Here is a 13,031-nt window from a genome sequence, read left to right on the forward strand (position 1 = left end):
GAGGAGTCGCCTCAAGAGGAATCAGATTTTTTTCAGGAGCTGACAGACATTCAGGGAGAGAAGAAAGGTCTGTAAGAGCGGTAACCCGCCCATTGCGTCTTAAGGAAACCTCACGTCCTCCCACAACCTGGCCCGCAGGCTCAAGCCGAAAGCTGTTCCCCAGCGACTGAGCGCGAAGAACTTCGCTTTTTCCACTTGAGGCGCACGAGTGCGTGCGTGATCCGGCCCCCGGAGCTGCGGAGCGGACCAATGAGCGGGCCCTTTCTCCGCGCCGGCTCGGGGTTGGGCGAACCGCGCCAGCCTCTCTGCCTAACAGCGCCGGGAGCGCGTGCGCGGTCTCGAGGTGGAGTCGCTGGGGGCGGCGGGGGCGGCGGGGGCGGCGGCGGCGACGGCGGCGACTGGCGGTGGGGCGGGGGCGGGGACTAAGGATTGTGAGGTGGGGAATCGCGAGTTTCTGGATTCTTTATCCGGTATTTTAAGTGCTGCGGGGGAACTGTCGTTTCTGCAGTGTTTGGGAGAGGCCGGGGCGGGAGAAGCGGCGGCCGCCGTGGCGCGAAGGTAAGAGGCGGACCGGCAGCGGCTCGGTGTGGAGGTCTTAATCAACAGGTCCCAGAGAGCGGCCGGGGGAGGGGCAGCCGGGCTCACCCCCTCCCCCACGCGCCGGGCCCGGGCGGGACCCCGGGCTGCTGCAGGCAGCCGGCGCCGGGCCGGCAGCGGAGGGCGTGAGCCCAACCTTTGTCCCTCGGAGGAACGCTGTCTGGCGGTGCCCGCTCCCTCTGGCTTGGCGAACGACTCACCTCGGCGGGGGCTCCTGCCCGGCCGGCCCGAGGTGCAGGGAGGCGCCTTCTCTCTGCGCCCGCGCTCCCGAGTTCGCGACTCTACTGACTCCCTCCAGGCAGGGTCCGGGAGATCGACGGGGCGAAGAACACTCTCCTTTAGAAGACGGAATGTAGTCGGCGTTTCTCTGCCCGACTCAGCTGCAGGTATTCGGCTGCTCGCTGCATTCTTTAAACAAATAAACAACTTGCTTCCTCGTAACCATTTTCAAGAAGAGCCTAATCTTCTTCATGGTTTCTGATAATTTACTCTTAAGTTTGCAAGGTGAACTTTGAAACCTGTAAATTGTTGTAAGCTGCTTTTAATGAGAGGCTTTAAACAATCTTTGGTGCAAATTATGTAACTTCCTAATGATAATAACTCACCTCTGTTTAGTTGCTTGACATACGGTAAGGTGTTCGAATTTAGGTTTCGGTCGAAAGGTTTTTCTTGGCATTTGGCGCTGAAATTAAAATCTGATAGCCAGAAGGTTTCTAGTAGTTCATTGTGTGTTGTCTCCATACTCGTTTAGGATTGTGAGAATTTAGATTTGGAAAGCCTGTAGCACAAGAATTTTGAAATTTTAATGGCAAGGTGAAAGGAGTTAATATTTCTGTTTTTTTTAAAGTATATGTTAATGATAGTATTCTAATTATGCCTTTGGATTATACCGGAAGTTAATGTAATAAGTTCTGCAATAGGAACAAATGGCATGTTGGTTATTGGTGTCTTTGAAGTATTAGTAGTGGGATAATGAAATGTTAAATAAGGTTTTTGGATTATGAACTACTGATTTTTTACTAGATTCCTGTGGACTTGGCATATTACAAGTTTTTGGTTTTTTTTTTTTTTTTTTTTTGGTATGGCTGCGTTGGGTCTTCGTTTCTGAGAGCAGGCTTTCTCTAGTTGCAGCGAGCGGGGGCTACTCTTCGTTGCGGTGTGCGGGTTTCTCATTGCGGTGGCTTCTCATGTTGAGGAGCACGGGCTCTAGGCATGCAGGCTTCAGTGGTTGTGGCTTGCGGGCTCAGTAGTTGTGGCACGCGGGCTCTAGAGCGCAGGCTCAGTAGTTGTGGCGCGCGGGCTTACTTAGTTTTTCTGCGCATTCGGGATCTTCCCGGACCAGGGCTGGAACCCATGTCCCCTGCATTGGCAGGCGGATTCTTAACCGCCGTGACACTAGTGAAGTCCCTATAAGTTTTAAAAGGCTTTTTATACTATTGTAGCAGGTGAAAGCTATTAAATTATAATGTAAGAACTCTGTAGGTGAAACAGGCAAAAAATACGGAAAGCAATTTGTCATTTTATCTTTGTTAAAACAAAATCAAGTAAATCTTACCATGTACTTCAATGACTTTTGGCCAGACTGATCTGAACTTGACAAGATGGACTCATTAATATTAACTTGTTTAGAATGTTAAAATGCGAAAGGATATGAGGGTTACCCAAGTCAGTAGGGTGAGTTTAGGAGTTTGTATGGTCTTTCTAAATTATTATTATATGATTAAAAAGCTCATCACAGACATGCCAAGAAGTTTGGTCCATTGTTTTGTATCAGTGTTCTTGTTGAGTTGGAAATAATCTTAGTCTTTGTATAGTCTAACCTCTTCATTTTCCAGGAAAAGGAAAGTGAGGTTTATAGACAGACTAGTTAGTGGCAGAGTTGGAACTAAGTGCTACCAATGCTGGCCTTCAGATTCCAAGTACAGTGTTCTTTTCACTATATACTGTTGTTAAATAAACAAACCAATAAGTTACCCTTCTTCGATTTTTTTTTCATCATGCATTTTCTTTCCTTTTCTTTTAAAAAAAATAACCACTAACCACAATTAATTCATTCCGACTGAAGGGTTGTTTTCAGTTTTTCAATATTTCAAACAATGTTTAATGAACATCCTTGTGCATATCCCCTTGAGCACATTAGTGAAGTTTTCCCTAGAATGAATTGCTGGGCCATAGGTTGATGTGCATTTTCAACTTTACTAGCTGCAGCCAAATTGTCCTCTAAAGTTGTAACAATTTACATACCTGCCAGCAGTATATGAGTCATCCTTGTCCAAACTTGGAATTGTCAGATTGGCATTGTCAGATTTTTAAATTTCTGCCAGTCTGATGGGTGACAAATGATATAATTATTTTCCTTCTTTCACAGAGGTTTTAACTTTATTTTTAATTTACGTGAAGTGAAATTAAGTCTTTTTGTTGTACAGTTGTCTTGACAAATGCATAGAGCTGTGCAACTACCAAAATCAAGACGCACAACAGTACCAGCACCTTAAATTCCCTTGAGCTGCTCTTTTGTAGTCAGCTCTTCCCCCACCCTTAACCCCTGGCATCTGATGTTGCCTTTCCCTGTAGTTTTGTCTTTTCTAGAATATCAGGTAATGGAATCATACAGTGTTTAGCCTTTTGAGTCTGGCTTCTTTCATTTAGCGTAATACATCTGAGTGTCCGTCCATGTTGTTGAGTGTATCAGCAGTTCCTTCTGTTGTATTGCTGAATGTAGTATTCCATTGTATGGATGTATCACAATTTATTTATCCATCCACTAGTTGAAAGACATTTGAGTTTTTTGTTTGTTTGGACTATGAATAAAGCTGCTATAAATCTTTGCCAACAGGTTTTTACGTGAACATAAGCCTTCATTTCTCTTGGATAAGCACCTCCAAGTGAAATTTTTGGGAAGTGTATGTTTATTAAAAAAACAAAACAAAAAAAACCCTGTGGTGGGCCGAATAATGGCCCACAAAGATGTTCTAATCCCTAGAACCTGTGAGTAAATTAGGTTACATGGCAAAGGTGATTGAAAGTTACAGATGGAATTAATCAACTGACTTTAAAATAGGGAGTTTATCCTGGGATTATCCAGATGCCGTGCTGGTGTATCGTGAAGGTCCTTAAAGGGGAAAGAGAAGATAGAGTCAGAAAGATGTAACAATGAAAGCAGGGTCAGAGAAATGCAGAGTTCTTGGTTTTGAGGTTGGAGAATTTGGGGCATCAGCTAAGGAATGTGGTGCTCTCTAAAAGCAGGAAAAGGCCAGGAAATGGATTAACCTTTAGAACTCCCAGAAAAGACTGTAGCTCTGCCAGCAACTTGATTTTAGCCCAGAGAGACCTGTGTCAGATATTTAACCTACAGAACCTGAGAATAATAAAGTTACGTTGTTTTAAGCCACTAAATTTGTGGTAATTTGTTAAAGCAGCATAGGAAACTATACACTGTAAAATTGGTTTTCCAAAGAGGCTGAATTGTAGTCCCACTGGCAATGTATGAATGCTTCAGTTACTTTACATCCTCATCAACACTTGGTATGATTAACCTTTTTAATTTTAGTCACTCTAATAGGTATATAGCAGTATTTCATTGGGGTTTTTATTTGCATTTTTCTCATGAATAATGATGATGATCATCTCTTCTGTGCTTATTTGCCATCTGTATATCTTCTTTGTTGAAGTGTCCAAATTCCAAATCTTTTCCCATTTTTATTTTATTTATTTATTTATTTATTTTTCCATTTTAAAATTGAATTTTCTTGTTTTTATTTTTGGCTGTGTTGGGTCTTCGTTGCTGTGCGCAGGCTTTCTCTAGTGGCGGCGAGCAGGGGCTACTCTTGGTTGCGGTGTGTGGGCTTCTCATTGTGGTGGCTTCTCTTGTTGAGGAGCACGGGCTCTAGGCATGCGGGCTCAGTATTTGTGGCTCGTGGACTCTAGAGCGTAGGCTCAGTAGTTGTGGCCCACAGGCTTTGTTGTTCCACGGCATGTGGGATCTTCCTGGACCAGGGCTCAAACCCATGTCCCCTGCATTGGCAGGCGGATTCTTAACCACTGTGCCACCAGGGAAGTCCTGAGTTAATTTTTGTATAAAGAAAGGTTTAGGTTGAGTTTCGTTTATTCAGTTGTTCCATGACCATTTGTTGAAAAGACTATTCTTCTCCATAGAATTGCCTTTGTCTCTTGGTCAAAAACCATTTGACTACATTTGTGTGGGTCTATTTCTAGACTCCTGTGTTCCACTGATCTATTTTTTTTGCCAATATCATAGTGTCTTGATTAATATAGCTTTAAAGTTAAGGCTTGAAATCAGGTAATGTGAGTTCTCCAACTTGTTTTTCCTTCAAAACTGTTTTAGCTGTTTTAGTTCTTTTGCTTAAATTTTAGAATCAGCTTGTTGATATATCAAAAAAAATTCTGCTAGGATTTTGATTGAGACTGTATTAAATCTATTGATTAACTTGATAATTGACATCTTAACAAGGTAGAGTTTTCCAATCTATGAACATGGTATTTCTCTCCATTTGTTTAAGTCTTTGATTTCTTTCATGAATGTTTTGTAGTTTTCAACATGTAGATCCTGCAAATATTAGATGTGTACCTAGGCATTTCAGTTTTTTAGTACTATTGTAAATGATCATTTTTAAAAACTTGGGTTTCCAATTGATCATTGCTAGTATAATTGATTTTTGTATGTTGACTTTGTATCCTGCGTTTTTACTAAACTCATTTATAACTTTTAGGAGCTTTTTCCTGTAGATTTCTTGGGATTTGTCTAAGGAGATAGTCATGTCATCTATGAATAGAGAAATGTTTCTTTCTAATATGTATGTCTTTTCTTTTTCTTGACTTTTTGCAGTCTAGGAGTTCCAGTGAGATATTGATTTGGAGTGTTGAAAGGGAACATCCTTGCCTTGTTCACAATCTTAAAGCATTCAGTCTTTCACCTTTAAAATATAATGTTAGATGTAGGTCATTTTGTAGATTCTCTAAATCAGATTAAGGAAGTTTCCTTCTGTTCTGAGGTTGCTGAGGGTTTGGGTTTTTTTTTTTTTTTTTTAAATCATGAATGGATGTTGAATTTTGTCAGATGCTTTTCTGCATCTATTGAGGTGACCATTTGAATTTTTTTTCTTTAATCTGTTAATATGGTGAATTACACTGATTAATTTTTTTTTTTTTTTTTTTTGCGGTATGCGGGCCTCTCACTGTTGTGGCCTCTCCCGTTGCGGAGCACAGGCTCCGGACGCACAGGCTCAGCGGCCATGGCTCACGGGTCCAGCCGCTCTGCGGCATGTGGGATCTTCCCGGACCGGGGCACGAACCCGTGTCCCCTGCATTGGCAGGCAGACTCTCAACCACTGCGCCACCAGGGAAGCCCTACACTGATTAATTTTTAAATGTTGATGCAGCCTTGCATGTTTCTGGGAATAACTCCGGCGTTGTTGCAAACTAAATCATTTTGGATTATTTTTCTTTGACATTAACATTTTTCTTAAAAATAAACAAGGAAACTGAACATAAGATTTTGTGAATCAAAGTGTTTATAAAGTCAGATAAATCAAGGTATTCATTAACAGTTGTGTAAATTTTACATGTTGGTAGGACTTAAGTTTTCTTGATCTGTCTATACTGGAGTTTATAGACTGTACCACTGGAGGGACTCTTCTTTAAAATTACTAAATGGAGAAAGAAAATATTATTTGTGACACTGTAATCAAGCATTCCTCGTGCTGGCTTAATTTAGGCAAGTTGTTTAAATGTATTTGGATAGTAAATATATTTTGAATGAAGATAAAATGATTTAATTAGGAGATTTTTTTACTTGGAATGAAAACAACCACAGGAAAAAAACAGGCTCCTTCCTCAACACCGGAAGATCAATTATAGACCCTTGAGTGATCACATAAATGTTTGGCTGGGTCCAAGTATAATGAATTAAGTGAATGTACTAAAAAGTGTGAAGTGAAATATAAAATAAAGTACTTATAAGAAAAAGCCAGGCTGTCTTTTGCTGTACTGAAGATATTCTTTCATGAAAAATGTGGGTACATAGTAAAAAGATGCATGCTTATTAAATATACTTTAATATGTGGAATTGTGAAGTTTTTCCTCCATCAGTTCAGACTACAGAAGACAGTTTAATTGTTAAGAATAAGGTTTCATGGGGAGTTCCCTGGGGGTCCAGTGGTTAGGACTCTGTGCTTCCACTGCAGGGGGCATGGGTTCGATCTCTGGTCGGGGAACTGAGATCCCACATGCTGTGCAGCGCGGCTAAAAAAAAAAAAAAAGAATAAGGTTTCAATAACTTCATAATCAAGCTGTTTAATTTTATCATTTTTATAAATTTGGGCTTATCATATGATTTAACCACTATAAAAATTCAAGCAATTTCTCTCATATAATTTTAAAGTTCCTTCTTAAGTTATTAGTTGTCTCAAAGACCCTAAACATCGAAGTTTTGAGGCCTCTGAGGTTCTTGGCAGTATTGATCCTTTAAGGCAGGGGTTGACAAATTTCTTTAAAGGGCAAGATAGTGAATATTTTAAGCTTTGCAGATCATATAATTTCTGTTGCAGGTCCTCAGCTCTGCTGTTACAGTGCAAAGATGGCCAAACGAATGTGACTGTGTTCCAGTAAAACTTTGTTTATTAAAATCAGGTTATGCCTTGATTTGGCCTGTGGGCTTAGTTTGCCTACTTTGGTTTTGGGCAAAAAGTTAGCAGGAGAAATGAAAATAATTATAGTAATGTAGCAGAAAGACCCTTAGGGTCAGCTGAGTTGGGAGGTTATTCCATGCTCTAATTCCCAGCCAAGCCCTCACTTTCTTTATCTTTAACATGTGGCCACCTCGGAAGATGATTTAAAAGGTTAAAAATAGGGTATGGAAGGCACTGAGCAAAATATTCTGACACATAGTAGATACTCAATAAATATTTGCTCCCACCACCCCACCATTTTATATTATTTTACAGTGTGTAGTATATCTGATTAGTTATTCCAAATATTAGAAATTATAGTTGTGTTTATATTTATAGCTAAATTGTCTTTTGAATTATACTTTTTGGCCATATAAGTTATAACTGTTTGGTTTCACAATAGTATCAGAAACTTCACATGAAAAAAATTGAGAATTTGTGTTGAAATATAATTTCATGTTTTGAAGATGTTACATTGTCACAAAAAATGTTTGATAATGTCACTTAAAATGCATTACTTTGATTTGACCTAAGAAGCAGGTGTTCTGTATTTTGTGTACTTCAGAGTGCCTTTAAGACTGCATTCATTTAAGTTAATTGACTGCCTCCTGTGAGTGAGCTGAACTAGGTGCTCTGCTAGGATTTGGTCGTACTTAAAAAGTACCCGGGCTTCCCTGGTGGCGCAGTGGTTGAGAGTCTGCCTGCCGATGCAGGGGACACGGGTTTGTGCCCCGGTCTGGGAGGATCCCACAGCCGTGGAGGGGCTGGGCCCGTGAGCCATGGCCGCTGAGCCTGCGCGTCCGGGGCCTGTGCTTTGAAATGGGAGAGACCACAACAGTGAGAGGCCTGCGTACCGCAAAAAAAAAAAAAAAAAAAAAAAAAAGTACCCATATTTAGATACTCATTTTTGCGTAATGTTTGGGACATAAGGGAAGCGTCAGAAAGTTGTTTTTCTTTCTTTCTGAATTACTGTCAAGATAAAGCTGGATTCGAGATTTTTAACTCCCCTCCAAAAAAAAATTTTGTGCTCCTTCACAGATCAGAGGCAGAGATGCCACATAGGTGGATGTTGAATAATTTTGCGCCAGTAGTTGGTGGCAGGACTAGGGTTGGATCTCACATACCAGACTCATAATCTTTTTAGTACTCTTTTCATTGCACCATTGCCTGGTTTGTTAGCTCTGTTATCACCTGCATCTGGACTCCCAGAAATCTAGCTTTCTTGTCCCATGTTCTACATTTTCCCCCTAAAGCTTAAACAGAAGCTGTTGCAAAGTCTTATCAAATTTTACCAAGAAAACTTTATATTATTATTTAAATAGTTACAGCTTAGAATATAATTGTATTATACTTAATATGAAAGAAAAGTTTGCTGTTTTTAAGCAGATTTTAAAAATTCTGCTTTACATTGGTTATATTATCTGTATGATATTTATGTATAAGGAGTTGGTTTTCCTTTGTTCTACAAGTAATCATCACTCACTTTTGCACACTTTTGTCTGCCTCAGATTTCCTAACTAGTTTATTCAGAAAATTATAGGTAAATACTGAATACTTACAATGTGAAGACTTTGGGCAGGATATAGAGAAGTATTAGATAAAGTCACTGCCCTCAAAGGTCTGGCTTTGAAATAAGTATGGACAGTCCCTTAGAGATTAGGTTGGATTAGGAGAATTTAATAGTTGTTTGAAATGGGCAGAGTCACAGAATTGCTCAAATAATATGCAAATAAATTGTAGGATTGTACTTATAATGTTACAGAATTATAAGTTTATTTCAAAAAATAATATATCACAGTTTATTTAACTGTATTACTGTTGGTGAGTTGTTCTAGCTTTTGGTTATTATGAGTAACGTTACCATGAATGTCCTTGCACGTTTAGTCTATCAAGGTTAATATGTACATGTGTTTCTCTAGGGCTGTGCCCTCTAGTATGGTAGCCATTAGCCACATATGACTATTTATTTATTTATTTATATTTGAATTTCATTTATTTTTTTATACAGCAGGTTCTTATTATCTATTTTCCACATATTAGTGTATATATGTCAATCCCAATCATGACTATTTAAATTTAAATTAACTAAAATAAAAAATTCAGCTCTTCAGTTACACTAGCCACATTTCAAGTGCTTCATAACCATATATGGCCAGTGGCTATGTTATTATTGCATAATGCAGATATAGAATATTTCCGTTATTGCAGAAAGTTCTATTGGACATCACTGTTCAAAGTATATAATTAGGAGTGAAATTGCTGGATGATAGCATAGGGGAATGGTCAACTTACTAGATAATGCCATACTCTTTAGCGTAAACTATTTTCTTCAAATTGCCTCACGTTGAAAACTGTAAATTCTACTTTATAAATACTGGACATGTAAACTTAACTGTCTATTAATCTTTTGTGAATCTTATGGTCGTTTGGCCCTGTCCCCCAAAACACACACGCTGTTCTTCATATCAGGAAATTCATGGAAATTAGATCATGAACCCCAGAGTTAAACCTCTGACCCAAGTGATTTGTCTGAGAACTATACAAGTAAGCTGCAGGTGTTTTTCAAAATAATGATTCACTTAAGAGTACTCAGTAGATACCTAAGAGTTTATGAAAGGAAATTTGATGGTTCTTTGTAGGCATCTTAAAGGGATAGTGTTCCTTTTATGTCTTATCCTTTTATACTTTACACCTTACCCCTTTATACTTAAATTTTATAGTGAGAGTAGTAGTGCATTTGGCTAAATTACAGTACTTTTTGCTTTCCCCTAACTCCTACCCAGAACTGTATCCCTTGCCCCATCTTTTAATGTGTCATGCAGTATGCTATATCCTTTGTATATAGTTGTTTTTTAAATAAATTTATTTTATTTATTTAGTTTTGGCTGCGTAGGGTCTTCATTGCTGCATGCGGGCTTTCTCTAATTGTGGCGAGCAGGGGCTACTCTTCGTTGAGGTATGTGGGCTTCTCATGGCGGTGGCTTCTCTTGTTGTGGAGCAAGGGCTCTAGGCGCGTGGGCTTCAGTAGTTGTGGCGCGCAGGCTTAGTTGCTCCGCGGCATGTGGGATCTTCCTGGACCAGGGCTCAAATCCGTGTCCCCTGCATTGGCAGGTGGATTCTTAACCACTGTACCACCGGGGAAGCCCTGTATATAGTTTTAAACATTAACAACTTTGTGACTGAACAGAGGCTCAGAGAGATTATTTTATCCAGAGTCCTGTTGTAACTGATAGCAGGTATTTGAATTCAGTTTGACTCCAAAGCCCTTGGATTTTTCTACTTTGTATTTTAGCCTGCCTTAAGACTTACCTTGTTTAACACTGTCTTTTTGGTAAGATTAAACATTTTTTTTAGGAAAACCATCTTTAATTTAGTGTTTAAATTGTACTTGAATTAAAGTGAAGAACTTTGAACCTGTAAATTGTAAGCTCCTTAAGGGTAGGAGCTATGTCTTTTTATTTTAGTATCTCACTGCTTAATATGGCACAAGGTAGGTGCATGTAATCAATTTGCACTTTTTAATCATTTACTTGTTAAGCCTTAGCCTTACTTGTGAGTTTCATCCCAGAGACTGTTCTAATGTAGTTACCTCCTATAACCTGAGAGAATTTGAGATTCAAAACATTGAATGTTGGCTGTGTGTTTAATTATGGGTGGAGGGTTCTTGATTCACTTTATTTACAAAGATATAAACATGAACAGATGAATTTGCTCATGGCTTTGTCTTGCTTTTTTTGTGGGCTCTTACTGAGAGATATTATAGTTACAAACCTTGCGCTGATTAAGTACTCAGACTGTGGAGTCAGACTTGTGCTGAAATGCCTTCTTGACTTGTGTGTGACTCTGGACAGGTTTACCTATGAAGATCTGATTAGTTATCTGCAGAATAAGGAATGCTGTACTTGTGGGGGGTTGTACTTGTGCCTGATTCAGAAGGCTTTAGGGGAGGAAAAACCTTTTTCTCTTTCCTCCTAGGTTCATTGTCTGGGGCCCTGTAAATATAAACTGACAAAAGACAGATTAACAGGAGAAATTGTTTATTACTTATGCATATGGAGACCTTCAGAGAAAAGAATTGAAGACCAAAGAAGCAGAGAGACTGAATGATAAATTGTGGAATTGAGACAAGACAAAGGAAAAGAGGCTTTTAGGGGCTGTAAATTGTGGGAAGGTAATTATGTGGGGGGAACAAATGGAATATAAAGGTTATTTTAGTAAATTTAAAGTGATGAAAAGGAAGAACCTACAACCAAGATTACTCTACCCAGCAAGGATCTCATTCAGATTCGACGGAGAAATCAAAAGTTTTACAGACAAGAAAAAGCTAAGAGAATTCAGCACCACCATACCGGCTCTACAAGAAATGCTAAAGGAACTTCTCTAAGCGGAAAACACAAGAGAAGAAAAAGACCCACAAAAACAAACCCATAACAATTAAGAAAATGGTAATAGGAACATACATATTGATAATTACCTTAAACGTGAATGGATTAAATGCTCCAACCCAAAGACACAGGCTCTCTGAATGGATACCAAAATAAGACCCATATATATGCTGTCTACGAGAGACCCACTTCAGACCTAGGGACACATACAAACTGAAAGTACGGGAATGGAAAAAGGTATTCCATGCAAATGGAAATCAAAAGAAAGCTGGAGTAGCAATGCTCATATCAGATAAAATAGACTTTAAAATAAAGAATGTTACAGGAGACAAGGAAGGACACTACATAATGATCAAGGGATGAATCCAAGAAGAAGATATAACAATTATAAATATATGTGCACCCAACATAGGAGCACCTCAATACATACGGCAACTGCTAACAGCTATAAAAGAGGAAATCGACAGTAACACAATAATAGTGGGGGAGTTTAACACCTCACACCAACGGACAGATCATTGACACAGAAAATTAATAAGGAAACACAAGCTTTAAATGACACAATAGATCAGATAGATTTCATTGATATTTGTAGGACATTCCATCCCCAAACAGCAGATTACACTTTCTTCTCAAGTGCTTATGGAACATTTTCCAGGGTAGATCATATCTTGGATCACAAATCAAGCCTTGGTAAATTTAAGAAAATTGAAATTGTATCAAGTATCTTTTCCGACCACAACAGTATGAGACTAGATATCAATTACAGGAAAAAATCTGTAAAGAAAATACAAACACATGGAGGCTAAACAAGACATTACTAAATAACCAAGAGAACACTGAAGAAATCAAAGAGGAAATAAAAAAAATACCTAGACACAAATCACAACGAAAACACAATGATCCAAAACCTATGGGATGCAGCAAAAGCAGTTCTAAGAGGGAAGTTTATAGCAATACAAGCCTACCTCAAGTTAACAAGAAAAATGTCAAATAAACAATCTAACCTTACACCTAAAGGAACTCAGGAAAGAAGAACAAACAAAACCCAAAGTTAGTAGAAGGAAAGAAATCATAAAGATCAGAGCAGAAGTAAATGAAATAGAAACAAATAATAGCAAAGATAAGTAAAACTAAAAGCTGGTTCTTTGAGAAGATAAACAAAATTGATAAATATTTAGTCAGACTCATCAAGAAAAAGAGGGAGAGGACTCAAATCAATAAAATTAGAAATGAAAAAGAAGTTACAGCACACACCACAGTAATATAAAGCATCCTAAGAGACCACTACAAGCAACTCTATGCCAACAGAATGGAAAATCTGGAAAAAATGGACAAATTCTTAGAAAGGTGTAAACTTCCA

The 13,031-nt window shown here is 38.9% G+C and overlaps 1 protein-coding gene across 4 annotated transcripts in view; it reads left to right on the forward strand.

The window, feature by feature from the left end:
* Positions 1 to 431: 431 nt before the first annotated feature.
* Positions 432 to 13,031, forward strand: part of PALS1 (protein associated with LIN7 1, MAGUK p55 family member) — a 104,073-nt gene continuing 91,473 nt past the window's right edge. For 2 of the 4 annotated variants that reach the window (XM_082619911.1, XM_082619913.1), the window contains exon 1: positions 432 to 558. The gene's annotated coding sequence lies outside the window, so the exon portion shown is untranslated. Of the gene's footprint in view, positions 559 to 588; positions 984 to 13,031 lie in introns of those variants that run through there. The other 2 variants (XM_082619912.1, XM_082619914.1) reach the window with 2 other exon arrangements.

The sequence above is a fragment of the Mesoplodon mirus genome (genome assembly GCF_964341445.2).
Source record: "Mesoplodon mirus genome assembly, chromosome: 4".
Lineage (NCBI taxonomy): Eukaryota > Metazoa > Chordata > Mammalia > Artiodactyla > Ziphiidae > Mesoplodon > Mesoplodon mirus.